Source organism: Diplotaxodon limnothrissa, linkage group LG10 (genome assembly GCF_057381915.1).
Source record: "Diplotaxodon limnothrissa isolate DT_005_m linkage group LG10, D_limnothrissa_male_GT1.1, whole genome shotgun sequence".
NCBI lineage: Eukaryota > Metazoa > Chordata > Actinopteri > Cichliformes > Cichlidae > Diplotaxodon > Diplotaxodon limnothrissa.
In genome coordinates this window covers 1916617-1930541 of record NC_140605.1, presented here as the reverse complement: position 1 = coordinate 1930541, position 13925 = coordinate 1916617, and positions in this window count along the sequence as shown.

Below are 13925 nucleotides of genomic sequence, written 5' to 3'. Positions count from 1 at the left end.
TGCCCTTTACCAATCCAGCCACGGGCCCATCCATCTGGCCCATCAAGACTCACTCTCATTTCATCAGTCCATAAAACCTTAGAAAAACCAGTCTTGAGATATTTCTTGGCCCAGTCTTGACGTTTCAGCTTGTGTGTCTTGTTCAGTGGTGGTCGTCTTTCAGCCTTCCAGCCATTAGACCACACCCCTTCTCATTACAGAGATGCACATCACCTAATATGCTTAATTGGTAGTAGGCTTTCGAGCCTATACAGCTTGGAGTAAGACAACATGCATGTGGAGGATGATGTGGACAAAATACTCATTTGCCTAATAATTCTGCACTCCCTGTAAAGAAAGCTGCCGCTGTGATTGAAACAATGGGTCGAGTTGTGACTTCTCAAAATGGGCTCATTGAACGCAGCATGGATAACATCTCAGAGAAGCTCACGGCTCTCCAATGCGAGATTGAGAGACCAGTGTTGGACTGCTAGAACGGCTTTGAAATTCACATAAGCTGTTCATACAAAAGAATAAACCACCATCATTTCATGCGGCTACCATTTCGGGGCCAGCTGAGGTCTCAAGGCTGGAGCTGAACAAAACAAATTCTCCCTGATAACAGACGGTGTTTAGACTGTTCCTTCCTATCCTACAAGGTCACCTCGATTGGCTGGAAGACTGTTTACTTAGCCTGGCAGGACAAAGGACACTCTCTCAGCTGAACTCTGGACACAAACACATATACACATGCAGATATACACTCATCCCCCCTCCCCTTCCAAATGCTTTCGATGCTTATTTCCTCCCGATGCAGACGGTGGATCAAAGGGGACCAGCGCATATGCTGCAGGCCCGGATGTGCTGTCTACACTGGCTGTCTCTCACCTTTTACCCATCCCTGTTGCTTGTCATGTGTTTCTATGGTGTATAAGAGTTTTTCATGTGCTATGCGCTGAGGTGGTTTTTTTCTGTTCTCAAACTGATCTCCCTGTTTGAGCTCAGTTTGGGGGGAGTTCTTTTTTCTCCTTGTCCTTCCCGATGTTGTGCATTTTTCCATTGTTCGGTTTCGGGTCGCTGCTCGTGTGGCTGACCGGCCAGCTACCTAGCCTAACCTGTCTCCCCAATGTGATGTTTGTGTATTGTATGTACGGTCCGGCAAGGTCAGTCTCTTAATTGCCCCTTGGGGATAAATAAAGTTTTCTGAATCTGAATCCTCAGAGTCTTGCATTATTACTGTGACTGTATACTAAATGTATACTAAACTGCAAACTAAGTAAAAAGCTATTTAAACTACTCTATTGCTAATGTATTTCACTTCAGTACTACTACAAAGAGTAATACTGAATTGTTGTCATCAGTGATGAAGTGTTCACGCCAAACTTTCACATCATTGAAACAAATTGAAATATAATTTCATCCTTTGAGCTTAACAAGTGTGTAAAGCATAGAAATACTGAATGCTTTGAACAAAGCCTGTGAAACCCTGCCTGACACAAAAACATGACGTGACATATGACCGCGCTGCCTACAGAGCGGCTTCACCTGCACAAACAATAATCTAATCCAATACAAGGTGAGGTGTGTTTCCTGCCTATTCAACATGACTTCCTTTGATAGCTGATGCCAACATCCTTCCCCTTTGCTATATGTCTCGCTCTGTTGCTACAGCATATGACACAGCTCAGCAGACACAGAGAGGATGAGATTAGTGTCCACAAGAGAGAGGAAGCAGAATTTTCCCTTAAAGGTAATGGCATTAATGAACAGAGGGCCTACAGCAGATTTTAATTAGGATGTTAAAACCTCTTTAACCAATACAGCTCTCCAAACATTGTTGTATCCATTACCGACTTGTTTCTCTCCTCTGCCTTGCTTCCTGCCAGTCTGCTATGCTAAAGTCCAAAATTGAAGTTTATAAATGAATCATTTACCTAATTTTTTGAATACAACACAGCATTGGGTTTGAAACTAGAAAGAAAAGAATTAGAACGTGGCTGGATGCTTTCTCTTTCTGGAGTTCCCCCTGAAGAGAACGCTGAGCAGCTACAAGGATACTGGATGGATGGATGAATGGCTGATGGATGGATGGATGGATGGATGGATGGATCGACTGATGAATGGATGGATGGATGAATGGCTGATGGATGGATGGATGGATGGATGGACGATGGATGGATGAGTGGATGAATGGATGGATGATGGATGGACAGATGAATGGATGGATGAATGGATCAACTGATGAATGGATGGATGGATGAATGGCTGATGGGTGGATGGATGATGGATGGATGGATGGGTGGATGAATGGCTGATGGATGGACGATAGATGGATGGATAATGGATGAGTGGATGAATGATGGATGGATGGATGGATGAATGGCTGATGGGTGGATGGATGATGGATGGATGGACGATAGATGGATGGATAATGGATGAGTGGATGAATGATGGATGGATGGATGAATGGCTGGCTGGATGGATGAATGGATCGACGGATGAATGGATTGTATCACTACACCTCTGAAACTGTGCTGTGGTGCCCGCCATCAAGATATTAGCAACAGGTCCTTTAAGTCCTGTAATCTGTGAGGCCTCCATGAATTGGGCTTGTTTGTCCAGCACATCCCACAGACACTGGGATTAAGATCTGAGGAAACTGGAGGCCAAGTTAACACCCAAAGTCATTGTTGTTCTCCACAACCCATTCCTGAACCTGTTTATGGCAGAGGGCATTATCCTGCTCAGAGGCCACGCCCAACGGGAAAAACATTTTCCGTAAAAGTAAGTAAAGTGGTAGCAATCGCCCTTAAGGGAACGGGTGTAAATGGTCTGCAGCAACGATTAAGTGGGTGGTATGTGTGAAAGTAGCATCCACATGGATGGATGTCCCAGCAGAACATTGCCCAAAGCATTACACTGCCTCTGCTGGCTTGCCTTCTTCTTATAGTGTATCTGGGCGTTAGATGTTTCCCAGGTAAGCGACTGGGCTTCCACATGATACAGAAGAAAATGTGTTTAATCAGATCAGGTCATACCAGAACCAGCATTAGCTTCTTCAGCAGTTTGAGCTACAGTAGCTTGTCTGTTGGATAGGTTTACACGGGCCAGCCTTCACTCCTCATGTGCATCAGTGAGCCTTGGCTGCCCGTGAACATGTCACTGGATCATCACTGTCACTTCTTCAGATCACTTTTTATAGACGCTGACCACTGCAGACTGAGAACAGCACAAAACAGCTGTGATTTTGGAGATGCTCTGACCCAGTGTGTAGCCATCCCAATCTGGCTCCTTGTTAAACTTGCTCAAATCCTTACGCTTGCACATTTTTCCAGCTTCTAACGCCTCGACTTTGAGGACATAATGCTCCCTAATATTTCCCACATATTAATAGGTGTCATGATGAAGAGATCATCAGTGTTAGGCACCTCCCCTGTCGGCGGTCAGAATGTTATATCTGATTGGTGTACATGCTTCACTACACGAACAATGTACAAGAATGAGGCTCACACAGGGAGCTGTTACAGCACCATCTGTTTCATGATGTACATGTAAAGAACCTAAGATCTACACATGCTTAAGTTAAGTATGTGTAGTTTCTAAACATCTTGCACTCCACTCACCACCCCCAGTGACAATGAAGCACTTATTCCAGATTTACAACAGATCCCTACAGCTCCAGGACACATGCAGACTGTAAAATATTAAGTTGCATCATGGAGCACACCGAGCAAAACCAAAAGAAGAGAAAATACTGGTCCAATTAAAATGCAAGAAAGCATGATATTGGTTCTGAATCCATTTATGATGCTGTGTATATTAAATAATTTCACTGTGTAACCACTATCCTGAAAAACTCAGTGTGGTGACTTGTCATCTTAACACAGCTTAACTAGTGCCCGGGTAAGGCCACTTAAAGCTTGTGAGCAGAGGGTGACTCGTTGCACCAAAATAAAAGAGCCAATTAAGCGTATACTCTATTTGAGAGAGATGAGACTGGAAGCAACAGGATGCAGGGTCAGAATGTTTGGCTCAGTGCTCTGTCGAGGGAAACAGTGACTGAGAAGGGACTGAATGGGGAGAAGTGGGTGAAATGAATGGTACCTACAGTGTTGGGAAGGTTACTTTTAAAATGTATTCCACTACAGATTACAAATTACAGATTACAAATTACATGCCCCAAAATGTATTTTGTAACGTATTCCGTTACGTTACTCAATGAGAGTAACATATTCTGAACACTTAATATATTATTAAGCTTTTTACAGCTACATGAATGTCCTATTGCTGTGTGATTTATTACTGTTACTGAAGGTTACTCTCCACACCAACACCAACTAGATGTTTAAATCTTAATATAAATGAGTAACAGTAGGTGGACATTAGGTAAGGCTGCACTTTTTGCAGCGATCTCGTATAGAAACTATTCCTCGCGTATATAAAACAGGTCCGCGGCTCCGAACCGTAGTAAAGGGACCTCTGGCTGATACGTCGGGTTCATGTCGGGCTCGTAGCTGAAAACTAGCTTAACTTTGTTGTCTGGGTCGACTTTGCTAGCAGAGACAGAGAGAGGCGTTGAAAGGCTGCTGCAACGGGACTTATTGTTTCAGAGGAAAACACGAACACAGCGTACAGTCGAGTCTTAACAGCTTACTTACAGCTGGGCTCGTCAGGCTCTCTGTTTGGCTGCAGTGGTTATTATTATATCTACATGCTTCCAGCTCCTACTTTTCCTTTTTCTCCCTCCTCGCTCACAGACACATCACGGGTATGACAGTCCATTCTCCCTGCAGCACGGACTACACTGCCCATCAGGCTGCATGCTTTAGGGCGATGCCAGTAACACTCTGCCTGTTGCCTTCATGTTAAATCAATTTTTGAATAATTTTTAAAAATATTTTGTCACGTCATTATGTAGTGTAGGTGTAGGTGTAGTAAGGGTGACATGGGCCACGCATCAGAGCCTCTTAATGCGTGTTTTGTTTGGGTTTCCACCGACGTGGAATTGCCAAAAATAGAGAGGGCGTAGCCGAACACAGTGGTTCCCAAACTTTTTTTGCTAAGCCCCCCTTTGTTTTACAAGACAAATACGAACTCTGTATTCCTCGTCCACGTAAACGGTGTTTCGAATCACCGAAAACTGAGATTTTTTAAAACTCCTTTTTTGCGTTTACGTGCGGAATACAAAGTTCGTCACACAATGTCAAAGGTATGTGCCTTTTTTCACGTCACGCTGTTCGCCACGTTATTGTTTACATGAGATGAATTGCAGAATGGCAGATAGTCTGATTAACAGTATTTTGTCTCTATCTTCAGGTTTTACACGCAGTTACTGTCCCTCCATTTACAAAGGCAGAGGCGTCACGGTGTCATTATTTTACATGTAGTTGTTTTTTCCTGTGTAATAATGTTCAACATTGCATCAATACAAATATAAAAAATAAAAAAAATACATTTTTCAAAAAACACCTCTCTGTGCAAAATGGGTTTAAACACATAAACAGCTGTTGGATCCTGTTTGTCTGTGATTTAGACAGGGGGAACAAACTGTGGCAGGATCAGCCTGATGTTATTTGTATCCCGCTGTAACTTTGCTGTATAAAGAGCAAACATCTCCAACATGTCAGGAGTAGTTAGTCATTACAACAAGTGTTTGTGAACACTCAAGAATGTGGGATCCTGTTTGTCCGTGATTTGAACAGCCCAGCGCTGCTCCCGACGCAGGGAAAACCAACCCTGCAGGGAGACCTACCTCTGCACTTGTGCAGGTGAAGCCAAAGGGCAGATTTGCTTCACCATATTTTCTAGTCTTTGTCTTAGAATGAAGTTGGTTTGGAAACATATTCAGCTTCATCTCCTGCTTTGTGTTTGTGTGGTGCTCTGTGCTGGCAGTGTCCAAGCGTTGTTTTTTGGGTTTTTTTTCCCCTTTTCGTACCGTGCCCCCCCTGCAATGGCCCCACACTTTGGGAAGGTCTGGCCTAACATATGAAACAGGAAAAGACCGCCGTGTAATCCATTTATTTCAACAATGTAACTGTATTCTGAATACCACCTTTTTAAACGGTAACTGTAACAGAATACAGTTACTCATATTTTGTATTTTAAGTACGTAACAGCGGTACATATACTCTGTTAGTCCCCAACACTGGGTACCTAGACCCTGGTGAAACCCAGTGGACATCACCCTTTGGTCTCCCTGCAACAAAGTGTTGTAGGCTTGCACAACTGCAGGCCTCGAGGGCCGGAGTCCTGCAGGTTTTAGACGTGTCCTTGATCCAACCCAGCTGATTTAACCTCTGATTTGACCTCCCCAACATGTCTTGAAGTTCTCCAGAGGCCTGGTAATGAACTAATCAGTCGATTCAGGTGTGTTGACCCAGGGTGAGATCTAAAACCTGCAGGACACCAGCCCTCGAAGCCTTAATGAGATAGTTGCCACGACTGTAGAGCAGAGGCTCAGCCCTACAATAAAGTGCCACACACTGAATTGCACCTTCCAGAAAATGTGTTTAACAATTTGAAATGTCACAGAAATGCCATGAAATGGACGTCCAGCATAAAAACACCCACTTGTCTAAACCTTATTAACTGAGTAGCCCTGAGACAAAAGCGATGGTGTTTTAAGGCTGCTGGTGGCAAACAATGCAGACTGTATAGCGCAGCAGGAATGCCTGTCAAGTTTGAAAATACCTCCATAAAATGATTGCTACAGCCGAGCGTGCATTGATCCGGTGTAATTGCAGGATTATTTAAAGTCAAACATCCCCACCCTGTGGCCAAGGACAGATTCCACTCAGTGAAAGGCAGATAAGTGTTCCTGGAAAGACCGACTCCTCTGCAGTATAACGTGCCCCCTGTGAATTACAGTCATAAGAATTTCAGTCAGTGTGCGTACTTCTGATGTATTCTCGTCTGAAGTCAGTGGTCAGCACAACTTTAAATCGATGAGATGCTTTTGGTGCTCTCCTACCAGCTGAGAGCCTGTGACACCAGCGTTTGACGAGAAATGAGACGGAGCTTAATGACGGTCTGGCAGCATTTAATAGCTCGTGGAGACACACCACTAAAACACAGTTTAAACGATGACTCATTTTATGAGTCTGAAAAGCTCTCATCTGCTGCCTTAAGTGGAATGTGTTTAACAACACTAATACATTCCTGTGATCTGGGAGATGAATTCAGCTATCGATTTTGCCCCTGCCTCTCTCACTTCAATCACAGGCTGAGCGTCCTGACACCGTGAGCGGCAGTTCTCATTCATCCAGACACCGGTTTATATATCGATTTGCTGCGTGCTTCAGATTAGCCAACTCATTAGTCAACATTTTAGAGACTTTCAGCCATTTTTAATATTACATGGATGAGTGGGGACCTAATGGAGAGCCCATAGTCTCCCCATAACCACAGTGACAAACTGAGTCAGTCTGATCGATCATTAGATTACGTTCTGTTTCTCTTTCAAGCCGTCCAGTCTTTGAACATCGGTAAAGCAATCTCTCGCACAATTGTGCGTCTGACCTTGAGTTTTTATATAATGCTTGTTACTTTAGACACAAACACCTTCCTCAAAGACAATTTAGAGCTTTTAAAGAATCTTTCACAATCGCTCCTGAAATTACTGCCATAAATGGCGAAAGCTATCTTGGGATTAGTTTAATTATATCTCATTGTCTTTGTGAACCATCGGGGGGGGTGAACTAAATCTCTCGCATCTCATTATAATTCCATCTGAAGCTTTCAGATACACCGAAAGTAAAACGCACTGATCTGTTGCAAGGATCCCTGTAGGAGAACTCAAGATTTGAAACAAACAAATAAATAAAATAAAAGCAAATTTCCCTGAATAGACGACAGACTGTAAACGTTCTCATGTCATCATTAAATTATTCTTTAAACACGTGCAGCACATATTTGTATGTGAAGCCCAGTTCTGTCCACTTGTCCTGAACGCTCCTCCCTCCACCGCCACATTCATCAAAAGGACAAAGTGATCTTTGATTAAAACGGCTGAGAGTGAAGAGACACCGCTGACAAATGGCCTCTCACTTACCCCTCAGCACAAGCGCCATCATAACACCAGCCTCACACGATGTCTAAAAGGAGCTAATGTCACCTTATGGTTGCGAAGGTAGTGTGTAAATTGAAAGATGACAGCTTTTGAATCCGACAGTGATCTGCATCTGTTTGATTGTGGATTGACAAACTGCAAGTCGGCACAGATGAGGATCCATGTGTCGCTCTTACAAGAAAGAAAAAGAAGACCCGTTATTGTTTTTGTGTACTCTCTCTGCTGACTGACCCTCTCAGCATTTGCAGCATTGCCAGCACAAGTGGAAGAAGCTGACAGCTGGAGGCTGATTGTTGACGAGTGCTTGATTGCTCCACTTCTCCATCGCCACGAGTTTGAGATGTTTAAACACATACACCTCCGTGTAGCCACAGGACTCGTCGCTCTGTCACAGCTCTGCATGAAGTGCTCTTAGACACTCACTGGTTCATTACCAATCAAATCCTCTAAACACAACAAAGTCTCTGCTCTCATTTGAAGCACCATCACACACAGCAGGAACTACAAACATGCTGGTTCAGAACTTCAACCTTTTTCTATTTGAAATGCACAAACCGGCGAGGAGAGCGGTGAAAAGCAGTTCACCTTTGGCTCCACATAAGAGCAAGTCAACTGCTACTCTGGGACCAATGTGCTTAAAACCTTGACCTGACTTTAGTCGATCTAATTCTGTGAGGCACTGAGGAGGTGACTGTAAATTAGACTGAAGCACTTTTGCTGCTTCTTTGGGATGGACAGGTTTAAAAAGAAAGCAAATGAACCATTGTGAGAAACTGAAAAGTCGACAGAGCCGGTGGACGGTACTGGACCACCTACACGTCACACCTACAGCAGCTGCTCAGCCATCACATGAAGCTGACAGCGCACGTTTTTGATGAGAGCTCTGCTGTTATCGAGTCACGTGCTCCTCGGCACTCTGCACCTTCTTAATGTGAAATTTGGATCCAAGCACAGTTACAATCAACATTATTCAACCACGCTAAATATGCAAAGGCCTGCTCACTGACTACTTTCTGTTATACTGTCAAGTAATCAACATTATCCTGCTTAACAATTTGTTAGACAGCTTTCAGGGACTCTTAAGACACTGAATTTACTGTGATCCTGACATAAATATCATCTACATAGTGTTTGACCCGAGTAGTAAGTCTTTCAAAGATAAAGGAGGTTTCATGGTTTCCTTTCCACACCACAGGAGTCAGGCTCACAAATCAGGACTTTCACTGAAACCCTGTGTGTTTGTGAGGACAGAGGCTTTTCAAGCATTTTAATGAGATTATCTGACTAAATAATTCGTGTGCATAAAATCTACTGTTTTATTTGCCTGCTAATTAGATACTTAGCCCTAATTAGCAAACATGTCTGACTGTTAACCAGCTTCGGTAGCATCAGCTGATAAACGGGAATGTTGCTCAGGCTCCAACAAAACAGCATCAAACCCCCAAAACTACAGAACGACTCTGAACAGCCACTTTGTAACATCTTTGTAGAACAAAACAAACATCAGTAGTAAAAGACTCCTCTCTGTTCATCGTATATCAGAGACATGCAGAAAATCATTCCTCATGCAAACAGTACATTAGCGATGTCAGACATGCGAGTTTCCCTGGGATGTATAAAGTTATTCTTATTCTTATTAAAAACCAATGGGTCATAGCTACAATTATCTTTTGTAGATAGTGTGACCTTAGGTGCTATTACTGAATCACTTATCTGTGGCATTATTAAACTATGAAACTGAATAATCGTGATTATGTGAACTGATAATACAGAAAATGATAATGATCTTTAAAAGAAAAAAAGTATTGCATTTGGATTTGAATGATTTTGTATGATCCAAAAAAACCCTCTTTTCTCTGGAATCAAGTGTGACTGAAATATTCCCAGATGCACGCTGGACCATGTTTCCCAACAGTGTGGTCTGGGAGTGTTTATTCCATCAGTGGACCTTTTCCCGGTAAGCTTTTTAAATAAATACTGCTGGCAGACACTGTTAGACATCATATACATACCAAGTAAATATATACACCAACAAGATTTGTGCCAAAAGCACATTTAAAAAACAGATAATATAAATACTGCAGCGCTGTGTATTAGGCGAGTAAATGCTGTAAGGCCTCATACAAACGCAAAAGCACATTTGTTTCAGTTCATGAGAAAACAAGTGCAAATCCTGGACTCTCTACAGGAAATCACCAGCGTAATAGAGGCGCCATCAACGGAAAGCCTGAGAGTCAATCTCTCTCTCTGTGATCTCAGTGAAAGGGGCCTCAGGTGAAGACAGCTGTCACCCTGATCTACAGCCCCTGGCAGCCTCAGTAATGTAGGCCAAATTGCCTGAGTCGCTGGAAATGATGCAGTCATTGTGGAGGAAATTGGAAATCAATTCTTGTCATCACTGAACATAACTCCTTTTTTTAGCAGAGCCAGGGCTCAAATATAGTTGTGTAGGCTTTGGCAGCTCTTACAAAGATACCGCTGCGTAGGCAAATGGAACCGGACAGGAGCAAGACAAAGGGATGAGGAGAGGATACGGCTGATGGGAAAAGCCCCTGGAACACTTTAATCCTAATTCTGGTGTCAGGTTTTACCATGGATCCTGAGTGAGTGTAGATATCATCTTAAAGAAACAATAAAAAGGCACATTAAAGATATATTTTAGTATCTGTGAGCCTATACATCCCGAATATCCCCAGGCAGCATGTGACCCCCTCCCCCGAATATTAAATGATAAATATAGAACCACTAAATAAAGATTCCCTTGTCGTCCTGCCGTTCTGTCCTCGGGGTAACGAGTGCTCATTAAAGAGGTTTCTCACCAGTAATTCTCTGTAGTTCTCGGTAATGAGGTTTCCGAACGCTCTCGGCGAGAAAAGGTTTGGTTTCCTGGAGCTCATCTCGACATTGTTTACAACTTGGTTTATTTCTTCAAGGAGACTTTCGCCGTCCCACACAGCGTGTGAAAGTGAAGACAACAACGGCGCATTAATGAGTTATAAACCAGCTTTCTCGCGGACTCAATGGCTGCTCGTATACTCTGTGTAACTCGTGTAGGTCATAGCACGAGGCATGACACAGTACAGTGCTCCTGCATGCCGAGTACCTCATAACGACGCTCCCAGGGGCGCTCGGGCTCAATAAGAAGCAATCAGCAATGGCGGCGTACCCTCTCTGGCTCAACTCCATCTTCCCACAAGGCACTGCTCTGAGTCAGACCCCATCCATTATGCATCAAAACCTGCACTACAAATCTCCTCAAATAGAACAGAGTGACAGGCTTGATATAGAACAATCGACCGAGGGGAGGGAATCAAGGCGCAAAAATTCCCAGGATGAAAAATATCCTGTTTTTCTCTCTGATGCCGCTCTTTGTTTTTCTCTGTTTGTCTTGTTATTTGAGCTGTATGTTCATGTCTCTCGTGGGACGTTTGCCAAGGCGCAAGTCATTCGTCATCCTAATTGGTTGTGTTTAGAGAGCAACTGTTGTTGTTTGATAGAGAAGCTTTTCCACTCCTTCTGGTCAAAACAAAGCCATAGTTCTGCTATCAAAGGCGGTTAGCTATGGAAACAGAAGTAGCCACAGATGTGATTATTGTCTGTTCATCTCAAAGTTGTTGCCTTTTTTGCCTCAGTGTGTTCAGCTGTTGCAGTCTAGCATCCAATATCTTTACACGCCGGGAGCGCGCTCAGACTTTGCTGCATGGAAGCTAACAGCGTACTCTTAACACGTTAGTGAAGAAGTTGCTGTGTACGAAACGATGTAAAGAAAACTCGCCAGGAAAAAATGTTCCAGACCACTTTTTAAAATCAAGATAAGTTGAAATTAATAACGACCTTATTTAAGGACAAAAAAACCCCATAAAGAAACAAAACCACTTATCTGAGAAAACAAAATCTCAACAGAGGAAATTACATTTAAAGTAAATACAGAGAAACCCAGAAAGCCAACGGATCGGTAATAAACAGATTAAAAGCACACAGTTTATCCAGCATTTACTTGTGCCTGTGAGCCACTTAAATATTTTGTTCACAGAAAAATTGCTTTTCCTGGAAATGATCTGTCTAAATATGAGGTTTGGAAAGTAAATGTCAAACAGACTTTCCATGATTCAGCTGGAATTGTGGGAATCAAACGCAACATTTTGGTTGTTGTTTTTAAATTCAAACCAGAATTGGCCAAACAATAAATCGAGGCAAGCATTTCCACTTTACGCTAACTTTGTGAGCACATTTGGGGCACATTTTTAACTTGTTTTCTAGCAACTCACCTGCACTCACCAGGGTTAGCAGCGAAGGACAAAGTCAGCCCCTGGGTGATATATTGGACAGGAGGGAACTGTGGGAAATCCATCTATGTCAATCTGCTGCTTTACATGGTAACAGTATTTCTCATAACGGCCCATTTTTCACTCCATCTAATCTCCTCGCATCTTTCATTTCCTCCCACCCTCTCCTGTCAGATGGACATCTAATGGCACTGACCAACCATCATTCATATTAATGCGTATTATCTGTGAAATCACATCAGGTCATAAAGATTTTTAATTCACGCAGGTTTTGTAAAAGTTTCACAAGAACTCTTTGCAAGGACAAGGGGGGCATGTTCAGTGCTCACCGCAGTGCGGTCGGTCCTCACAATGTAAAGTGTCCTCCATCATGTTTGGGACAAAGACACCACCACAGTAGATGGGACATCAAACGATCAATATGTGCTTTAAATTACCGTTTTAATTCAAGGCGTTTTGCAAAAAAAAGTGTTTGCAGCCATTTTTTTTTACACTAACCCATTTTCAAATGTTCAGAAATAATGGGACACAAACAGATTTTAATATAAAATGTTTAATACGTGGATGAAAAATGTCTGCAGTCTGTGCAGCCTGAAATGTAGAAATCGTGTTCGTCGTTGTGTTTTGTGCCTTGGACCTTTGCTGCAGTTGCTGCTTGTTTGTGGATCTTTCTGCATTCAGTTTTGTATTTATTGGATTTAATGCAAACGCTCTTTTGGTGTGAGATCAACTGACTCGGCCATTTAGGAATATCCTGTTTCTTTTACATTGAAAAACCTTTGGCTTGCCTTTTCAGTATGCTTTGGTCATTGTCCAGTTTGTACTGTGAAGTGCAGCAATTACATCAGCAGTAAACACTACTGACCTGGTTCCACTGGCAGCCGTACATGACAGTGTTAAGCAGATGATGTGGTGTGTTTTGAACCGTCTTGGTTTCATCTGTGCAAAGATTTTGTTTTTGTTGTTTTTACAGACTCTAATCTCACCAGACTGGTCCTGAGTGAAATCAGAGGTTTGCAGCCTGCTGTAAACTTTTCATTTCCATTCATGAATCCATATCTTGATTGTAGACTTTGACAGTCTACAATCAGGGTTGACAGACTTTTAAATATTAGCATTAATTGAAATGCCTCCAACATGTTTATGTAGATGTTACTCAAGGCTCGTGACTCATGCTCATTTGTAATGACGTTGAAAGGCACAGAAATGAATCCACTCAGTGAAATGTACCAGAAGCTGACGTAAAATCAGATTCTTTCCTGTCCTGACGTGTGGTGGACGTGTGGTTGCATAACACTACCCCAAGAAACACTGCAACCAAAGGTGCCAGAGGCAGAGAGAGACAGAGGACACGACCATGTTGGAGTGAGGTCCCAGTGCCCCACCACTTCAAGGCATTGTCCCAAGATTACATGGCTTCTTCCTACACAAACAGGGTTTCTTTTCCCTGCTGGTCGGACAAGAAGCCAAAGTCAAAGTGGGCTGTTGTGTGCTATACTATACTGCTAACTCAACAGCTTGAATACTGCTGCTTGTTTCCACATGCTCGTGTGCACGTTGTGAAACCACAGCATGCACATAGGTGGTGTTTT